At 40.2% G+C, this 18,972-nt stretch overlaps 1 pseudogene; it reads right to left on the reverse strand.

Annotated features, from left to right (window-relative positions):
* Nucleotides 1-18,713, reverse strand: part of LOC126950991 (uncharacterized) — a 77,770-nt pseudogene extending 59,057 nt beyond the window's left edge.
* Nucleotides 18,714-18,972: the final 259 nt, after the last annotated feature.

Here is an 18,972-nt window from a genome sequence, read left to right on the forward strand (position 1 = left end):
CTGCATTCTTTTCTCATTAAGATTTGCTAGCTACACTTGGCCTGGTCTATCAATGCCTTTTTTTTCCTTTTGCATACTGGTTTCAGCTGTAGATCTCATATACTCCTGACCTTTAGGAGAAACCAGCCAGGTTGAGAGGAAAAAGGAAATCTCAAGTTTTTCTTAGGATCCTGATGCATAGATTAGGTGCTGCCCAATACCTTTGAAAAAACAATGAACAAACAAACAGCACATTTGGTGTTTTGTCTCATTGCTTATTGAGGCTAAACTTATGGTCCTATCCTTTCAGAACAAACACCAACCCAAGGACACCAGCCAAACTTCAGATTCTCCAGATGAGGCAGAAGAATAGAGTCTGGTGGCAGGGAACTTAAGACCAATTTGCACTGACTTCCTAGCATTGGATCAAAAGGAAAACCCCACCTCTCCACACCCAAGTGACAGGATCAGAGGCTATTCCCTTTGCAACTCCCCCTTCCACTGCATCATAGATGAAAAATGGAAAAGTATCTCTGATTGGCTGCAGGCCAAGCATGGGCCAATCCTCATTTGCATAAGATATCAATTCACTTCAGCTTTTGATTGGTCATGGACCAAGCCTCCACTTCAATCCTTCATTTACATAGGGTATAACCAACGGGAAATCTCTAGAGGGTACTCAAACCCCAGAAGACTTTCCTGCCAGGGCCCTTGAGCTGCTTGCTCGGGCCTACTCCCATTCTGTACATTCACTTCTATTGCCTTTCGCTTCAACAGATTTACACTTTCGTTGCTGGTTTGTGTGTGCTGTTCAATTCTTTGTTCAACACACCAAGAACTTAGACAAACTCATGATCAGAACCTTCTGTCCAGTAACACAGACACTTAAGAGGCTGCTCATAGGTCAGAGACTAAGGAGAGTATACCCAGTCCTACCCCATCTCAGTCACTGGGACCTTGTTCAGGTCCAAAGGTCTTGATATACACGCATGAAACTTTCTGCAATGCTTCCTTCCTTGGGTCCTGACTGGGGTCCTCAAGGTTGCAGGAGGAAAAAGTGGTCCAATTTGGAAAGCATCTCTCAGGAAAAAAATAATAATGAGACAGCATATGGAAAACAGAGTGAAATTTCTTTAGTGTGGCTCTTTGGAGAGAGATGGGTAATTTACCAAATGCAAGACTTTTCTTGCAGCTGGCTGACACTGTGGAGCACCATGGAGTAATTGAGACTGAATTACAGAGACTTTGATTATGAGACTGGATTTTCTGTAAGGCCACCTAGGTGATACCAGCCACTTGCATCTCCTCCAGTGGGAACGTGAATAGTTCACATTGGCTCAGATTTGCAAATGACTCTTCCCCTTCATTAGCAGCCCCATGGTGGAATAGAATTGGTGGTGAGATTTTAATGAAGCTAAGTGTTTAGATTCTTCCTTGGGGTCACTGATAGTGCCAATAACCATTATTTCCCTTCTTCAGACCAAAAGAAGGGCAGCCAGGTCCTTCAGGGGTCATTCAACCATCCCCTTGACTGTCCTTGTAGTTTTTCCTGAAGATTTGGAGGAATAGAAGAAATGCTAAATGTTCAGAGCTATTTTCCTTCCCTCCTTCCATTGAGGGTCAAAGCTATAAAGCACAAGACAAAGAAAGGGTTGTCTAGCCTGTGACTTAAGAGCCTGGGACAAAATGACAATCACTATAGTGTCAAGAATTCTTCCCCTTAAAGGGTCAGAGCAACCTGGTCTGACTGCTGCTACTGTCTCTTGCCTTGGTGCTCAGTTGAGTACTGCTGGAAATCTTTCTCTGGTAGCAAGTAATTGAGTGAGTCACTGACTCTGAACCTCTAAAACAGAAGCACAGAGTTCCCATGGACGTTATGCTTTGGCCATTGAGATTTTTCCATCTCTGGCTTTTGTTTTTTATGCTTTAATTGTCTTTTTAAAAATAAATAAATAAATACTTTTGTTTGTTGAGAGGCTATTATCAGCTGATCACTAAAAACATGTACTTTTGCATATTTTCTCAATTAATCATCCAAGAATTGAAGGAAGAGGTGTTATTTCCATTTTACTAATAAGGAAACTGAGGTACAGAGAGGTTAAGAAACTTGTCCAAGTTCATACAATAGTAAGTGTAATGGAGCCAGCACTTGACCCCACATCTGATCAATTCCATAGACTACTCCTTACCCCAGACTACATGAACTTCTTTGTGTCCGTGGTGCTTTCTAAACACTGGCCCTGGTGTAGATACAGCTTCTGGAGGTCATTGTATGTTAAATTTTGATTCATGTAGTACCTGTGCAAATAGATTTCTAATAGACATTGTAACGTTGTGATTGCTCACAAGGTGCTTTCGTGTTAGTTATTCCAGGTTTGAAAATTATTTTTTAGCTTAGTAGGTACATGACCTTGAGCAAGTCATTCTTCCTCCAAAGGTCATTATTTCCCCATCTGTAGAATGAGGATAGTGTGAGGAATAAATTACAAAATGTATGTAAATATCTTGCAACATCTGACACACAGTAAGAATTTTATAATTGGGGATGGTGATAACACAGATGATGAGGAAGAGGAAGAGGAGGAAAATCGATCATAGTGTGGATCTAAGGAAAAACTGTTGGAAGAAAAAGAAAGAGGGGCCTCTAGAGATGTGCTTTTTTCTCCCAGAAGGGAGAGGCTCTTAGAGGAGAGGAAGTGATTGCCTAGTATATTAGTTAGGGTTTTCCAGAGAATCGGAACCTTAGGGTTGAGAAATGAAGAGAGAGAGAGAGAAAGAGAATGGTTTTATAGAATTGGTTTGTGTGACTGTGGAGGCTGGCACATCCAAAATCTGCAGGGTAGCCAGCAGGCTAGAGACCCAGGGAAGAGTTGACATTGCAGCTCAAGAACAAGGCAGCCAGCTGGCAGAATTCTCTGTTTCTTGGGGAAGGTCAGTCTTTTTTCTCTTAAGGCCTTCAACTGATTGGATGAAACCCACCCACATCATGGCTTACCCATGTAATCTGCTTTACTCAAAGTCTGCTGATTTAAATGCTAATTTCATCTAAAAAATACCTTCACAGAAACATCTAGACTAGTGTTTGGCCAAATATCTGGATACTGTGATGTATTAGTCTGTTTTGCATTAGTATGAAGGAATACCTGAGTCTGGGTAATTTATAACAAAAAGAGGTTTATTTGGCTCATGGTTCTGCAGGCTGTACAAGAAGCCTGGCACCAGCATCTGCATCTAGTGAGGACCTCAGGAAGCTTTCAATCATAGCGCGCTTGAAGGGGGAGCAAGCATGTCACATGGTAAGAGAGACAGGAAGCAAAGCAGGGCCGGAGGGAGGTGCCACACTTTTAAACAACTGGCTCTTGCATGAACTCACAGAGTGAGAACTCACTCATTACCACAGGAATGGCACCAAGCCATTCATGAGGGATCCACACCCATGACCCAAACACACCTCCCACCGGGTCCCACCTCCAATATTAGGGATCACATTTCAACATGAGATTTGGAGGACCAAGCATCCAGACTATATCATGTGGTCTAGCCAAGCTGACACATAAAATTAACCATCACCACTTGCCTCCCAATTTAAATGTACTTGTTGCTTAAATTTACCAGAACCTCCAGGACAGGGACCACAGTCTTCCCCTATCTAATCAGAGATGAATAGTCCAGCAACCTGTCCTTAGTGTGGCCAGGGCAAAAAGAGTGGGAAGGCACACAGGCTGGCCTTAATGGTACAGTGACTGTTTTTTTGTGCCTGTTTCCCTGCCCAAGGCTCCTTTTCTCTCTGCTCCCCTTTAACAATGTCACCAAACAAACAGAAAAACCAAGGCAGGAGATCGTGGTGGGCAGTTGAATTGCAAGATGGAAGAGTTACTACAAATATTTTGGTCGACCAGCCCCAAGTCATGAAAGAGAGACCAGCCCTCCCCACTGTGCCCTCTCATCTCTGGATGCCCCAAAAGAAATAATCTGGATTATGTGGGCAGCAGCCTCCTGGAGAAACTCCAGTGTTATCTCTGGAAATTCCAGGCATTCCTAACCAGTGGATATAATATCAGGATATAAAGAAATTCTGACAGGTCAAAATGATCGTCTAATTCCAACAAAATGAACCTTAACAGAAATAAATGTACAGTCTTTCATTTAGGACCAAAACAAAATAACATAAAATAAAACATCTACTAGGAAGGATTCAAGGAGACCTTCCCATTTAAAATTGCACCTGGCTAACATTTCTCAGTGAAGCCTTTATCAACTTCCTCACTAAAACACTCATGGAAACATCGATAAGGATGAAAATCACGACACTGAAAACTAAGACTGATGGAAAACTTAATGACAGAATCTGGAGGGAATCTCTGCTTTCAAAGCGGCAAGCAGAATTGAGATAGAAAAAATATTCCCAGGTTTCATCTCATATCACATGGAAGCTCTGCCTTACTGTGGCAGAGCCTGTTGGTGCTCACCGACATCTGTGCTCTCCTCTGCTTCACGGACCCACAGAGCCACTGTATTTTACAGCCTCCCTTATAGTTGGGTCTAGCAATATGCCTGAGTTCTGGCCAAAAAATATGAGCACAAGATATGAGGGTCACCTCCCAAGCACAATACTTCATACTGTCTTTCTCCGTTCTCAGACTGAGTGGAGACGGTCCCAAAGACACAGAGGATGGTGGAGACACAGATAGAAGAAGCCCAGGTTCCTCTGTGAGTAAGTTGTCCAGAACCTGGACCCTGCTTCACTCCCCAACACCAGTACACACTGTATTGTGATGTGCATGAGAAATTATCTTTTACTATGTTAAAACACTGGGATTCTGGAATTGTTTGTTATAGAATAGTGTCTTCCTTGATATACTCACAAAATGGAGGTGACCTAGAAAGTTCACAAGATACGATATATCTGTCATTCTCTGGCTACTAATGGACCCTATCAGTGCATGTAAGAAAAGGTTCTAGCTGGAGTCAGCATCAGGAAACACGTTGGCAGCTGTACATACTGCTTATTGTAATTTTCCACTTATTCATGCATTTAACAAATATTTATTATGTACTTACTATGTGCCAAGCTCTGTGTAAGTATTGGGGGTGCACAAGTAAGCAAAGTAGACATGGGCCTGCCCTTATATAGCTGACAGTCTGGTGGGATACCAAACATGAAACAAATTATTACTATATGAGTGGTTATTATGAAAGGAGACATTATAGGCCACCGTTGGGAAGAGGGGTCTCACCTAGACACTAAGGAGATCTAGTGTTTTTACCTATATAGCACATCAAAGAACCAGGAAATGTGAGCAGGAGAGCCTGTGTGGCTAGGAAGTAGATGGAATCATATACATCACTCAGTCCACTGACTTGCTCCAGTGGACAAAAAGGAGGCCAAGATGGTTCACATACTCTGCCTATAGGAAAACATCAGGTCTGGAAGATCTTGCTTTGCTCAAGGTGAGTAAGAGAAACTGTCTGATAAGGAGCTCAAGATACAAGGAAAATATCACCCAAGAGACTAAAAAAGAGGTATGCTGGTGAACACATGCAGAGCTCTGAGGCCAGGCAGGGGGTAGGTAGGGCAGAGAGGAGAGAAGATCACATTTTTTTCAGTTAGAAGTATGATAAAACTATAAAAAGCATATTAAATCACTTATAAAAGAAAAGTTATTTAATCTGCAATCATATAAGGCAGATTGTTTTAAAGATCTTTTCATCAAGACAGAAAATTAAGACCAACTCATTCTCTACTTTTCACTTAAACACACTAGACCACTAGACCTCACTTCCTTAGTGTCTAGGTGAGACCCCTTCCCCCTAAGGTGGCCTATAATGTCTCCTTTCATAACATTCAGTCATACTAGTAATAATTTGTTTCATCTTTGGTATTCCACTAGACTGTCAGCTATACAAGGGTAGGCTTCATGCCTATTTTGCTTACTGCTCTATCTCCAACACTTAGCACAGAGTCTAGCATGTAGTAAGTAAATAATAAATATTTGTTAAATTAATGAATAAATGGAAAATTACAAAAAGCAGTATGTACAGCTACCAAGGAATTTCCTGTTGCTAATTCCAGCTAGATCCTTTTCTTATGTGTACTAGTAGGGTCTATTAGGAACCAGAGAGACAGATGTATCATATATTGCAAACTTCTTAGGTCATTGCTATATCCAAGTAATTTGTGTAACCGTCATTTTTGTCACTCTGCTTTTGTACCTCTTAAAACGATATACTACTGGAGCCAGAAGAAAAATTCCAGAAATTACCTGACATTTATAATAGATGCAAAAAGACAGTGCTTCTAAACAATATGAACAAAACTCAGGACATGATGAAACTAAAATAACATGGGTAAAAGAAATATATATACATATGGAAGAATTTGAAGGAAATAAATACATACATAGATTAGAAGAGTTAAAGTGTACTTTGGAGTTAGTAAAGAGGAGTACCTTTATTGTGGAAAGTGGAATAATAATTTGACAGTCTAGTAGGATACCAAACATGAAACAAATTATTCCTATATGATATATTATTCCTATATTAATTTATATTAATTTAGAGGCAAAGAATGAAGAGATAAAAGTGAGGGAGGGAAGAAGAAGACCATAAGAAGACTGTAGGCATGTTTTAATGAATTGGGAAGGGGGAAAGAGTAAGCAATTGTTAAATTTTAGTCACCCAAAGACAAAATTTGGAATATGAAAGATAATGTTTCACTGTTTACTTAAAACATTCTGTTAAATATAAAAAGTACATTTTTAAAATTTAGGAGAATTCAATATGGTACCACTGCATTCAAACAAAGGAGATGACAGGAGTAAAAGAATAAAAAAGAAGTCCAAATACCAAAAAATAAAAAAGGCATCATGAGCAACAAATGCATACATGGTGGGTATTTGTTTTTTCTGGGAGCTCAGCATATGGCAGGTCTGACTCCCAGAATGGAAGATGATGGGGGAAGATCATCATTTTCCAGGCACTTGGCCCTGGACTTCATTCTTAGCAGTTAGATGCTACAACCTGAGGCTTTGAAAGGAAGGAGTGACACAAAGTACACTTATAGTCAGAGATTATTTGGGCTTGGCTGCTGTGAGATCAAGAGTCCAGCCATAGAGTGGAAGTAAGAAGAAATAGCAGAGTTGAGGGGTGGCAGCAGCGAGGGATCAGCTGCAGTGCCCTCCCACATCCTTTTGCATAATTTCTGCTCTGCCTTACCTTCCACAGTTCCTATTTATTCTCAGAACTTGATTTTCTCTTTCTAGATATCCCTCCAGTACTTCCTTTGTCTGCCTGTGTTATATTAGGTTTCTGTTGTGTGCAAACAAGAACCCAACTGCTATAGCATAAAGCATGATAGCAGTAAACACAAATGTGTTCCTTATAACAATAAAAATAGATGGATCAAAAATCCTTTTTGAAAGACAAAAAAATCTCAGGTTGATTTTAAAATGTTAAATGAGTTATTACAAGAGAGATATCTAAGTCAAAATAGCTCAGAAAGATGAAAAGAGTTGGTAAAGATATATCAGGTAAATGCAAATAAAGGAAAGCAAAGGTGGAATGTTACTACCATTAAAGTAGAAGTTAAGCAAAAAGATTAAATAGGATAAAGAGGTTAATTTTATATTTTTATTTATGTTTAATCACACAAATTATTATTATGAGAACAGGTTATTATAAAAATTAAATCAATACAGAAATATTTTTAATGTGAAAATTCCTTCTTTTAGTCTTTGAATATTACTCCCTTCTTAGAAGGTAAACTTCTGTTCAGTCGTTAGTGTGTATATTTCTAAAACTCTATGCGTGTATATACTCACATACAAATATATGACTTTGAGGATTTTGTTCAATCATAGCTGTGATCATGTGGTATGTCATAGCTATGGCAGTTGAAGTGCAATTCTGAGAACTGGCAACAGCCTCCAGCCACAGCGTCTTCAGGCCTACTTTAGTGTTTGAGCCAAAGTTATGCTCTCACTGGGCTGCAGCCAGCCAATCACTGAGCACAGAGGGGCTCCTAGGGTCTGGACATTTCTTCCCAGGGCAGGACTCTTCTATGAGTGATCTTTATACCAAGTCCCCCTGATGCACCAGCTAAACCTTTCTCGGAGCTGCAGTGCAGCCTCTGGCTCTTCCTGCCTAATCTCCCTTCCTTCCTCCTCTTCTTTCATGGCATCATGTCTGCAAAATGGTTTGGAAGTTTTCCTGTCTACTGCAGATTTCTCTTCCCTTTATCTTTCATGAGCATCTTTCCAATGAATCTCTTGCACTTCTAACTCCTTTTTGACATCCGAATAATACAATTCATACTAAAAGTAGTCCAACAAAACAGGGACAGAGATGAGGTTTTAAGACTGAATCACTCACTGCTCAGCAAGAAGGGAGGACCCTATTGAGTAGTATGTCAATCAGATAATATTGTGTTCATGATAATGTGCCCACAATTTAGGGCTTAAGGAATACTTAATAAAACCAACAATATATTAGGACGTAAAAATAAATCAGTATATTTCAAAAAGCAAAACTTCTATAGGACACCATCTCTGGTCACAATATAATGAAATTGAAATTAAGAACACACACACAAACACGTATAAAAAGCCCCTAACCACTTTGAGGTTAAAAAAAAAAAAAAAGGAAATATTCTGAAATAACTACTAGATCAATGGTGAAACCAAAACCACAATTATCAATTATTTAGAAAATAAGAATAGTATATACCATCAGTAATAAATAACCTACCAACCAAAAACAAAAAAAGCCCGGGACTTGATAGATTCACAGCCAAATTTTACCAGATGTACAAAGAAGAGCTGGTACCATTCCTACTGAAACTATTCCAAAAAAACTGAGAAGGAAGGGCTCCTCCTCAACTCATTCTCTGAGGCCAACATCATCCTGATCCTAAAACCCGGCAGAGACACAACAAAAAAGAAAAATCTTCAGGCCAATATGCTTGATGAACATCGATGCAAAAATCCTCAATAAAATACTTCAAACTGAATCCAGCAGCACATCAAAAAGCTAACCTACCATGATTAAGATTAAGTTGGCTTCATCCCCAGAATACAAGGTCGGTTCAACATACACAAATCAATAAATGTGATTCATCACATAAACAGAACTAAAGACAAAAACCACAGAATTATTTCAACAGATGCAGAAAAGGCTTTCAATAAAATTCAACACTCCTTCATACTAAAAAACTCTCAATAAACTAGGTATTGAACCAATATAACTCACAATAATAAGAGCCATCTATGACAAACCCAGAGCCAATATCATACTGAATGGGTAAAAGCTAGAAGCATTCCCCTTGAAAACTGACACAAGGATGCCCTCTCTTACCACTTCTATTCAACACAGTACTGTAAGTCATAGCCAGAGCAATCAGGCAAGAGAAAGAAATAAAGGACGTCTAGACAGTAAGAGAGGAAGTCAAACTATCTCTGTTTGCAGATGACATGATTTTATATCTAGAAAACTCCACAATTTTGGCCCAAAAACTCCTTCAGCTGATAAAAAACTTCAGGAAAGTTACAGAACACAAAGTCAATGTACAAAAATCACTAGCATTCCTATACATCAAAGCAAGTCAACCCGAGAGCCAAATCAGGAAGGCAATCCTATTCACAACTGCCACAAAAATAAAATGAAATACTTAGGAATACAGCTCACCAGGGAGGTGAAAGATCTCTACAATGAGATCATTGAGAATTCCACATGAGAATTACAAAACACTGGTCAAAGAAATCAGAGATGACACAAACAAGTGGAAAAACATCCCATGCTCATGGATAGGAAGAACAAATATCATTAAAATGGCCATATTGTCCAAAGCAATTGATAGAGTCAATACTATGCCTATTAAACTATCATGGACATTCTTCACAGAACCAGAAAAAAAATATGTTTTAAAATTCATATGAAACCAAAAAACAGCATGAATAGCTAAGGCAATCCTAAGCAAAGAAAACAAAGCTGGAGGCATCATGCTAACTGACTTCAAACTATACGGTGGGGCAACAGTAACCAAAACAGCATGGTTCTGGTACAAAAACAGGCACATAGACCAGTGGAAGAGAATACAGAGCCCAGAAATAAGGCCATACAGCTATGACCATCTGATCTTCAACAACGCTGACAAAAACAAGAAATGGGGGAAAGACTCTGTATTCAATAAACGGTGCTGGGATAGCTGGCTAGCCATTTGCAGAATATTGAAGCTGGACCCCTTCCTTATACCATATACAAAAATCAACTCAAGATGGAATAAAGACTTAAATGTAAAACCCAATACTAAAAAACCCTGTAAGACAACCGAGGTAATACCATCTTGGAAATAGGAACAGGCAATGATTGTATGACAAAGACACTAAAAGCAATTGCAACAAAAACAAAAGTTGACAAGTGGAATCTAATTAAGCTTAAGAGCTTCTGCACAGCAAAAAGAAATCACCAACAGAGTAAAACAGACAACCTACAGAATGGGAGAAAATATTTGCAAACTGCATTTGACAAAGGTCTAATATCCAGCATCTATAAGGAACATAAACAAGTTTACAAGAGAAAAATAAACAACCCCATTAAAAAGTGGGCGAAATACATGAACACTTTTCAAAAGAAGACATACATGAGGCCAACAAACATAAGAAAAAAAGCTCAGTATCACTGATCGTTAGAGAAATGCAAATCAAAACCACAATGAGATACCATCTCACACCAGTCAGAATGACTATTATCAAAAAATCAAAAAACAACAGATATTGGCAGGGTTGTAGAGAAAAGGGAACACTTATACACTGTTGGTGGGAGTATAAGTAAGTTCAACCATTGTGGAGAAGAGTATGAAGATTCATCCAAGAGCTAAAAGCAGAACCACCATTCAATCCAGCAATCCCATTACTAGGTATATACCCAGAGGAATATAAGTCATTCTACCATAAAGGCACATGCACTTGAGTGTTAATTGCAGCACTGTTCACAATAGCAAAGACATGGAATCAGCCTAATACCTATCAATGACAGATTGGATAGAGAAAATGTAGTGCATATACACCATGGAATACTATGCGGTTATAAAAAAAGAACAAGATCATGTCTTTTGTGGTAACATGGATGGAGCTAGAGGCTATTATCCTCAGCAAACTAACATAGGAACAGAAAACCAAATATCACATGTTCTCACTTATAAGTGGGATCTAAATGATGAGAACTCATGAATACAAAGAAGGAAATAATAGATACTGGGGTCTATTTGAGGATGCAAGGTGGGAGGAGGGAGAAGAGCAGAAAAGGTAACTATTGGGTACTGGGCTTAATACCTGGTTGATGAAATAATTTGTGCAACAACCCCCCATGACATGAGTTTATCTATGTATCAAACATTCACATGTACCCCCAAACCTAAAATAAAAGTTTAAAAAAAAAAAACACGATAAAGTCAAGAAACAAGCTAAAAAGCAGAATATCATATACCAAAATTTATGAAATATAGCCAAAGTTTTTCTAAAGGAAAACACATAGAATTAAATGCTTTAATTTTAAAACAAGAAACATCAAAGTTAGCATTCAACTCGAAAAGTTAGAAAAGACGAAAACAAAAAAATAAGTAAAATGGGAAGAAAAACATTAACAAAGCCAAAAGCATAAAATGATGAAAATTTAAAAGTCAAATTGTTAAATAAATCCAATAGATGATTTGTTGAAAGTATTTATAATTAGACACATCTGTGGCAAATGCAATCAATGAAAAGATAGAGAAAAGACAGGTACATAGAAGAGGTATGAGAGAGTAAATATGACCACAGAGGGGAACTAAATGAGAAAATATTAGAAATAATAGTATGCTAATTGAGTTGAGAATGTAGGTAAAAAGAACCAACTTTTGGAAAATAGAATCTCCAATATTGCCTTGTGAAGCAGAAAATCTGACCAGAGCAATAACCAGGGGAGAAATCATAAGGATTTCTCATGCAGATCTTAGACCCAGAGACTTTCATTTCTTTCAAACATCCTAAGGGGAGACGTTCGCACTAGTCAACCTGTTTCAGAGCCTAGAAAAACATTTTTAAACTTCCAGATTCATTTTATGAATCCAACATGTCCCAAAACTAAATCATAAACTAGGCCTTCTCCAAACCTCGTCTACTAATATAGTGGTAAAAGTCCTAAACATGATGCAAACCATATTACATATTTCAAATACACCATAACCAAGTAAAGCTTATTTTAGAAATGCATGGGTAGTTCAGTATTGGGAAATACATTAATATAATTTACAATGCAAACAAATTACTGATAGATCAAAGGAGAAAAATTATGATTAATAGATACCCCAAATCAAATAAAATTCAAGATGTCTTTTTGATTATATATTTTTTAAAAATTCTCAGAGAACTATGACAAGAAAGATAATTCCTTAACAAATGAATTTTTTGTCTCACACTAATAGCCAACATCATACATGATTATAATGTCTTAGACATAGCCCTATTAGTTTTAGAAAAAACATAAGGATGCCTGTTATCACCACTATTATTCATCACTGTTCTGAAAGCCCCAGCTAATTAAATAAGGCAAGGTGTACAAATAATAACAAAAAGACTAAAATTTTATTATTGCTATTAATATTATTATTATTTTAAGATAGAGTCTTGCTCTGTCACCCAGGCTGGAATCCAGTGGCGCCATCTCGACTCACTGCATCCTCTGCCTCCCGGGTTCAAGTGATTCTCCTGCCTCAGCCTCCCAAGTAGCTGGGACTACAGGAGTGCACCACCATATTCGGCTAATTTTTGTGTTTTTAATAGAGATGGGGTTTCACCATGTTGGCCAGGCTGATCTTCAACTCCTGACCTCAAGTGATCCGCCTGCCTTGGCCTCTCAAAGTGCTGGGATTACAGGCATGAGCCACCGTGCCCGGCCAAAAGACTAAAATTTTATTGTGTGCTTACTATAGTCCAGGCACTGCTCCAAGCACCTTTTGGTTTTCACTTAATTCACATAATAACCCTAGGAAGTATCATTATTATGCCCATTTTACAGATAAGGAAATAAGTCACCGAATGGTTAAATAATTTGCCAAGGGCAGGTAAAAGTAAATACTGAAAAGCAAAACACAATGTTCACAATTTTTAGATGTCATGGTTGCCTTCATGGAAAGTCTAAGAATTAGCTGAAACCCACTTAAAAAGTATTACTGATAACAAAACATCCTTTATTTCACCCCTCTCAAGCTTCTCTAGAATGCCACAAGAGCCATCAGGCAAGACAGATGTTTAATTTAGTCCTGGCAAGAGGGTAAGATATCTGTCTTCCCCATTTACTCATCTTAATCCTTAATTGCCACCCATCTTCCCCAAGCAGTCTGTCTCATTTACTTTGCTCCCATTTGCAATCAAGGGCTGAGCCTCAAAGACATCTGGAGTTTTAAAACCCAGTAATGATAAGTAGAAACCAACACAAAACAAAACAAAAAACATCTTTTAGAAATCTCTGGCCATAGATGATGTGTATCTATAAGGCCCCAAAAGCTCCAGTCCCCAAGCTTAATATCAGTGGAGAGGAGGGAGGATTGGCAGAGGTACATCCCTCTTTAGGACTCAGCCTCATTTCAGAACTGACTGTGGCTGCCACTCAGCCAGGCTCTGGGTCACAGCACCAGGCTCTGTAAGTTCTCAGAGAGCCAGGGTCAGGACCCAGGGACCTGCCTGAGAAGGAGGCCTGTGGGGGCAGCGTAGAAAGGGCTCAAGGCAACCTGCAGCATTTCAAGGACCCTGGACATCTGTAGGGGCAGTAGCAGTATGTAAAGAGGCAGAAGAAATAAAGGAATGAGCACAATAACTAAAGCTTGCCCTACCAGGACAAAAATTACTGTTCTAAGGTCATTTGGCCTGGGCCACTATAACGGTTCCCAACTGTTTGAGAAACAGTATGGTGGAGTGAAAGAAACACCACGCCAAGATCAAAAGACATGCATTCATGCCCTCTCCAGGTCACTACCATCTGTACATCATTTGAGGAACCCCTTTATCTTTCTGAGTCTATGCGCTGTATCAGATGGTTGTGGGAAGCGTTACATAAGGCTGGAGTTGAGACTGACCAGAGAACGTGAGGAGCTAATGTCCATGTCTTGACTTTAATACACTAACTTTAATTTTCCAGCCTTTCTTGAAGATAGGAGGCTGAGGCCCAGCAGTGGTCTGAGGTCTTTCACACTGTGTTCGTGAATCTTCATTGTAGGATTTTCCCTGCCTGCTTTGTGGAGGACATCACCTAAACCACAGACTCCTGGGTAAAAGAAATATTCCTCTGCTTTCAATACAGTGGGCCTAGAAGAAATGCATAATAAAACCTATAACATGGAAATAGCCATTCCTTTCCAGACTATTTCCCAAAATTGTCATGAGTATTAAAAAAAAAAAAGATATGAAAGTGCTTTGTAAACAGCAAAGTGTATACAAAGGTGACGGGCTTATTGTCATTATGCTGATTTATCTTAAAATCACCTCTCATTTCTCCCTTCTGAGTTATCAGCAAAATGCCTTTCTCAGATTGACCTTGTTAGGGTATGGGAGACATCACATGTAGAGCACATGTAAACTGCGTGGCCAATACATACTAGATGTATTTGTCAGGGTTCCCTAGAGGGGCACAACTAATCAGAAATACATAAACAAATATACATACATATTTATAAAGGGAAGTTTATTGAGTATATTAACTTACACAATCACAAGGTCCCACAATAGGCTGTCTACAAGCTTGAGGAGCAAGGAGAGCCAATCTGAGTCACAAAACTGAAGAACTTGGAGTCCGATGTTTGAGGACAGGAAGCATGCAGCACGGGAGAAAGATGTAGGCTAGGAAGCTAGGTCAGTCTGGCCTTTTTGTGTTTTTCTGCCTGCTTTATATTCGCTGGGAGCTGATTATATTGTGACCACCAAATTAAGGGTGGGTCTGCCTTCACCAGCCCACTGACTAGGAAAGTGTTAATCTCCTTTGGCAGTACATTCACAGACACACCCAGGATCAATACTTTGCATCCTTCAATCCAATCACCTGAACACTCATTATTAACCATTACAAGTCCACCCCTTGTCAATTTGAACCCATATGCATCCCCTGAGATCATACATAATCTTCAAATAAAGACAATAATAAGGTTATAATTAAGCCTAACATAATACAACTATCCTTTGTACAACTGGAAACACACCAATCCCCAACCCAAACACTATTACATAAAGTTAACAATACTTAAATGCTGATATGAAGTCAATAAATCTTATGTCACGTGATAAAGAAGAAAGGAAATAAAAAGAAGATATTTTCTTAGCATAAGTGTCTGTATGCACAAACATGTTTTTAACAAAAGAGGGAAGAAATACTCATAACAATTACTATCGTCGTTTCTACAGTTGGTCACGTGGTCGTAGCTGGTATTGGTGACTACCTTCTTTTAACCTATTCTGTATTCCCTTTGCCTTCAGCAAGCACCTCAGCAGGTCATGATTTTTTTCCTAGTGGAGTGACCCAAACCTTCATTCCTGAGGGATCTGGGCCATTTGTAGTCCTGCCTGGATTGGGCTGTTGTAGTTTCCCATTGACCTTAATCACAGGACATGGTAATACTAAGAGACGCCGTAATGGATCTGCTGTATTCCATTCATACTCTTCCTTTCCTCCGTTGTGGAGTAGTAGACTGATTTCATCTTGATAGTCCAGGTCAATCACACCAGCCAACACTGTAACTCCCTTTTAGCCTGTTGACTTAAAGGTGGGAGGAGCACAAAGTGTTCAGGTGGCAATCTTATCTTCCAGTTTAATGGAATTGTTGTTGTGGCTCCTGGTGACAACATTCCTCCCTCCGGAAGTAAGACGTCTAGGCCAGCAGAACATAATGTAACAAGAACAGGAAGCAAAAATTGTGCTAGTGGATCACTAGGGGTGATGGTGAGTGGTGCCATTTCCACTTCCACCCCTTGATTCCTGGACCTGTGCATCCTGGCTATGGGAGAAAGAGTACCATATATTTGATGTTGATTCAGAGCATACACGGTTTTCTGGAGAACTTTGCCCCAGCCCTCCAAAATATTGTCACCTAGTTGGCATTGTAATTGTGACTTCAAAAGGCCATTCCACCATTGTGTCAATCCAACTGCTTCAGGATGATGGGAATCATGGTAAGACCAGTGAATTCCATGAGCATGAGCCCACTGCCACACTTCTTTAGCCATAAAGTGAGTGCCTTGGTCAGAGGCAATGCTGTGTGGAATACCATGATAGTGGATAAGGCATTCCATGAGTCCACAGATGGTAGTCTTGGTGGAAGCATTGCATGCAGGATAGGCAAATCCATATCTGGAGTAAGTGTCTATTCCAGTGAGGATAAACCTCTGCCCTTTCCATGATGGAAGAGGTCCAATATAATCAACCTGCCACCAGGTAGCTTGTTGTTCACCCCGAGGAATGGTGCCATATCAAGGGCTCAGTGTTGGTCTCTGCTGCTGGCAAATTGGGCACTCAGCAGTGGCCATAGCCAGGTCAGCCTTGGTGAGTGGAAATCCATGTTGCCAAGCCCATGTGTAACCTCCATCCCTGCCACCATGGCCACTTTGTCCATGGGCCCGTTGGGCAATGACATGGTGGCTGGGGAAAAAGGCTGAATGGTGTCCACAGAATGAGTCATCCTGTTCACCTGATTATTAAAATCTTCCTCTGCTGAGGTCACCCATTGGTGAGCACTCACATGGGATACAAATATCTTCAGTTTTCGACCACTCAGGTCCATCCACATACCTTTTCCCCAAATTTCTTTGTCACCAATTTTCCAATCATGCTTCTTCCAAGTCCCTGACCATCCAGCCAAACGATTGGTTACAGCCCATGAATCAGTATATAATCGCACATCAGGCCATTTCTCCTTCCATGCAAAGTGCACAACTAGGGGTACTGCTTGGAGTTCTGCTCACTTGGAAGATTTCCCTTCACCACTGTCCTTAAGGGAAAGGAGCTATAGTGCTGCAGTTGTCCACTTTCTGGTGGTGCCTGCATATCGTGCACGGCCATCTGTGAACCAGGCCATAGTCTTCTCTTCCACTGTCAACTGATCATAAGGAACTCACCATGGGGCCATCGATGCAGGCTGAGGAAGACAAGGCAGGGTGGCAAGAGTGGAGATCAGGGCATTTGAGCCACTTGCTCATGTAACTTACTTGTGCCTTCAGGACCTGCTCGAGCCTGATGACGTATATACCACTTCCATTTTGATGACGGAATGTTACTGTGCATGACTCACTTTATGGCTAGATGGGTCAGAAAGCACCCAGTTTATGATAGGCAATTCAGGTTGCATGTGACTTGATGACCCCTAGTCAAACGTTCAGTTTCCACCAAAGTCCAGTAACAACCCAAGAGCTGTCTCTCAAAAGGAGAGTAGTCATCTGCAGAAGATGGCAGCACCTTGCTCCAAAATCCTAGAGGCCTCTGCTGTGATTCACCTAGAGGGCATGTCAAAGGCTCCAAACAGCATCCCTATCTGCCACTGACATCTCAAGCACCATTGGATCTGCTAGGTCATATGGCCCAAGTGGTAGAGCAACTTCCACAGCAACCTGGACCTGTTGCAGAGCCTTCTCCTATTCTGGACCCTGCTTAAAACTGGCAGCCTTTCAGGTCACTCAATAAATGCACCAGAGTAGCACACCCAAATGAGGAATGTGTTGCCTCCAAAACCCAAATAGGCCCACTAAATGTTGTGCCTCCTTCTTGGTTGTAGGAGAGGCCAAATGCAGCAACTTATCCTTCACCTTAGAAGGAATATCTCCACAGGCCCACATCACTGGACTCTTAGAAATTTTACTGAGGTAGAAGGTCTCTGAATTTTAGTCGGATTTATTTCCCATCCTCTGGCACACAAATGTCTCACTAATAAGTCCAGTGTGTTTACTATTTCTTACTTACCGGATCCAATCAGCATAATGTTATCAATGTAATGGACCAGTGTGATATCTTGCAGAAGCAAAAGGTGATCAAGGTCTCTCCGAATAAGATTATGACACAAAGCTGGAGAGTTTATATACTCCTGAGGTAGGACAGTAAAGGTGTATTGCTGGCCTTGCCAGCTGAAGACAAATTGCTTTTGGTGGGCCTTATGGACAGGAATGGAGAAAAAGACATTTGCAAAGTCAATGGCTGCGTACCAGGTACCAGGAGATGCGTTAATTTGCTCAAGCAATGAAACCACATCTAGTAGCAGCAGCTGCAACTGGAGTTACCACTTGGTTAAGCTTACAATAATCCACTGTTATTCTCCAAGATCCATCTGTCTTCTGCACAGGCCAAATGAGAGAGTTAAACAGGAATGTGGTGGGAATTAACACCTGTGCATCTTTCAAGTCCTTGATGGTGGCACTAATCTCCACAATCCCTCCAGGGATGTGATATTGTTTTTGATTTACTATTTTTCTAGGTAGAGGCAGCTCTAAAGACTTCCATTTGGTCTTTCCCACCATAATAGCCCTCATCCTACCAGTCAGTGAGCCAATGTGGGGGTTCTGCCAGCTGCTGAGTATGTCTATGTCAATTATGCATTCTGGCAATGGGGAAATGACCATAGAATGAGTACAGGGACCCACTGGACTCACTATAAGTTGGACCCAAGCTAAAACTCCATTAATTACCTGATCCCCAAAAGTCACTATTTTAACTGGAGGACCACAATGATGTTTGGGTCCCCTGGAATCAACATCAGCTCAGAACATGTCCAGTAGTCCCTGAAATGTCTGATCATTTCCCTTTCCCCAATATACAGTTACCCTGGTAAAAGGCCAAAGGTCTCCTTGGGGAAGGATGGGAGAAAGATTCACTGCATAAATTGTCCGTAATGTAGTGGGGTCCTTCCTCAAGGAGACCCAGCCTCTTCTTCATTCAAGGGGTTTTGGGTCTGTAAACTGGCTCAAGTCTGGAAACTGATTGAGAGGGCAT

This window comes from Macaca thibetana, chromosome 1, assembly GCF_024542745.1.
Source record: "Macaca thibetana thibetana isolate TM-01 chromosome 1, ASM2454274v1, whole genome shotgun sequence".
In the NCBI taxonomy this organism is placed as follows: Eukaryota; Metazoa; Chordata; class Mammalia; order Primates; family Cercopithecidae; genus Macaca; species Macaca thibetana.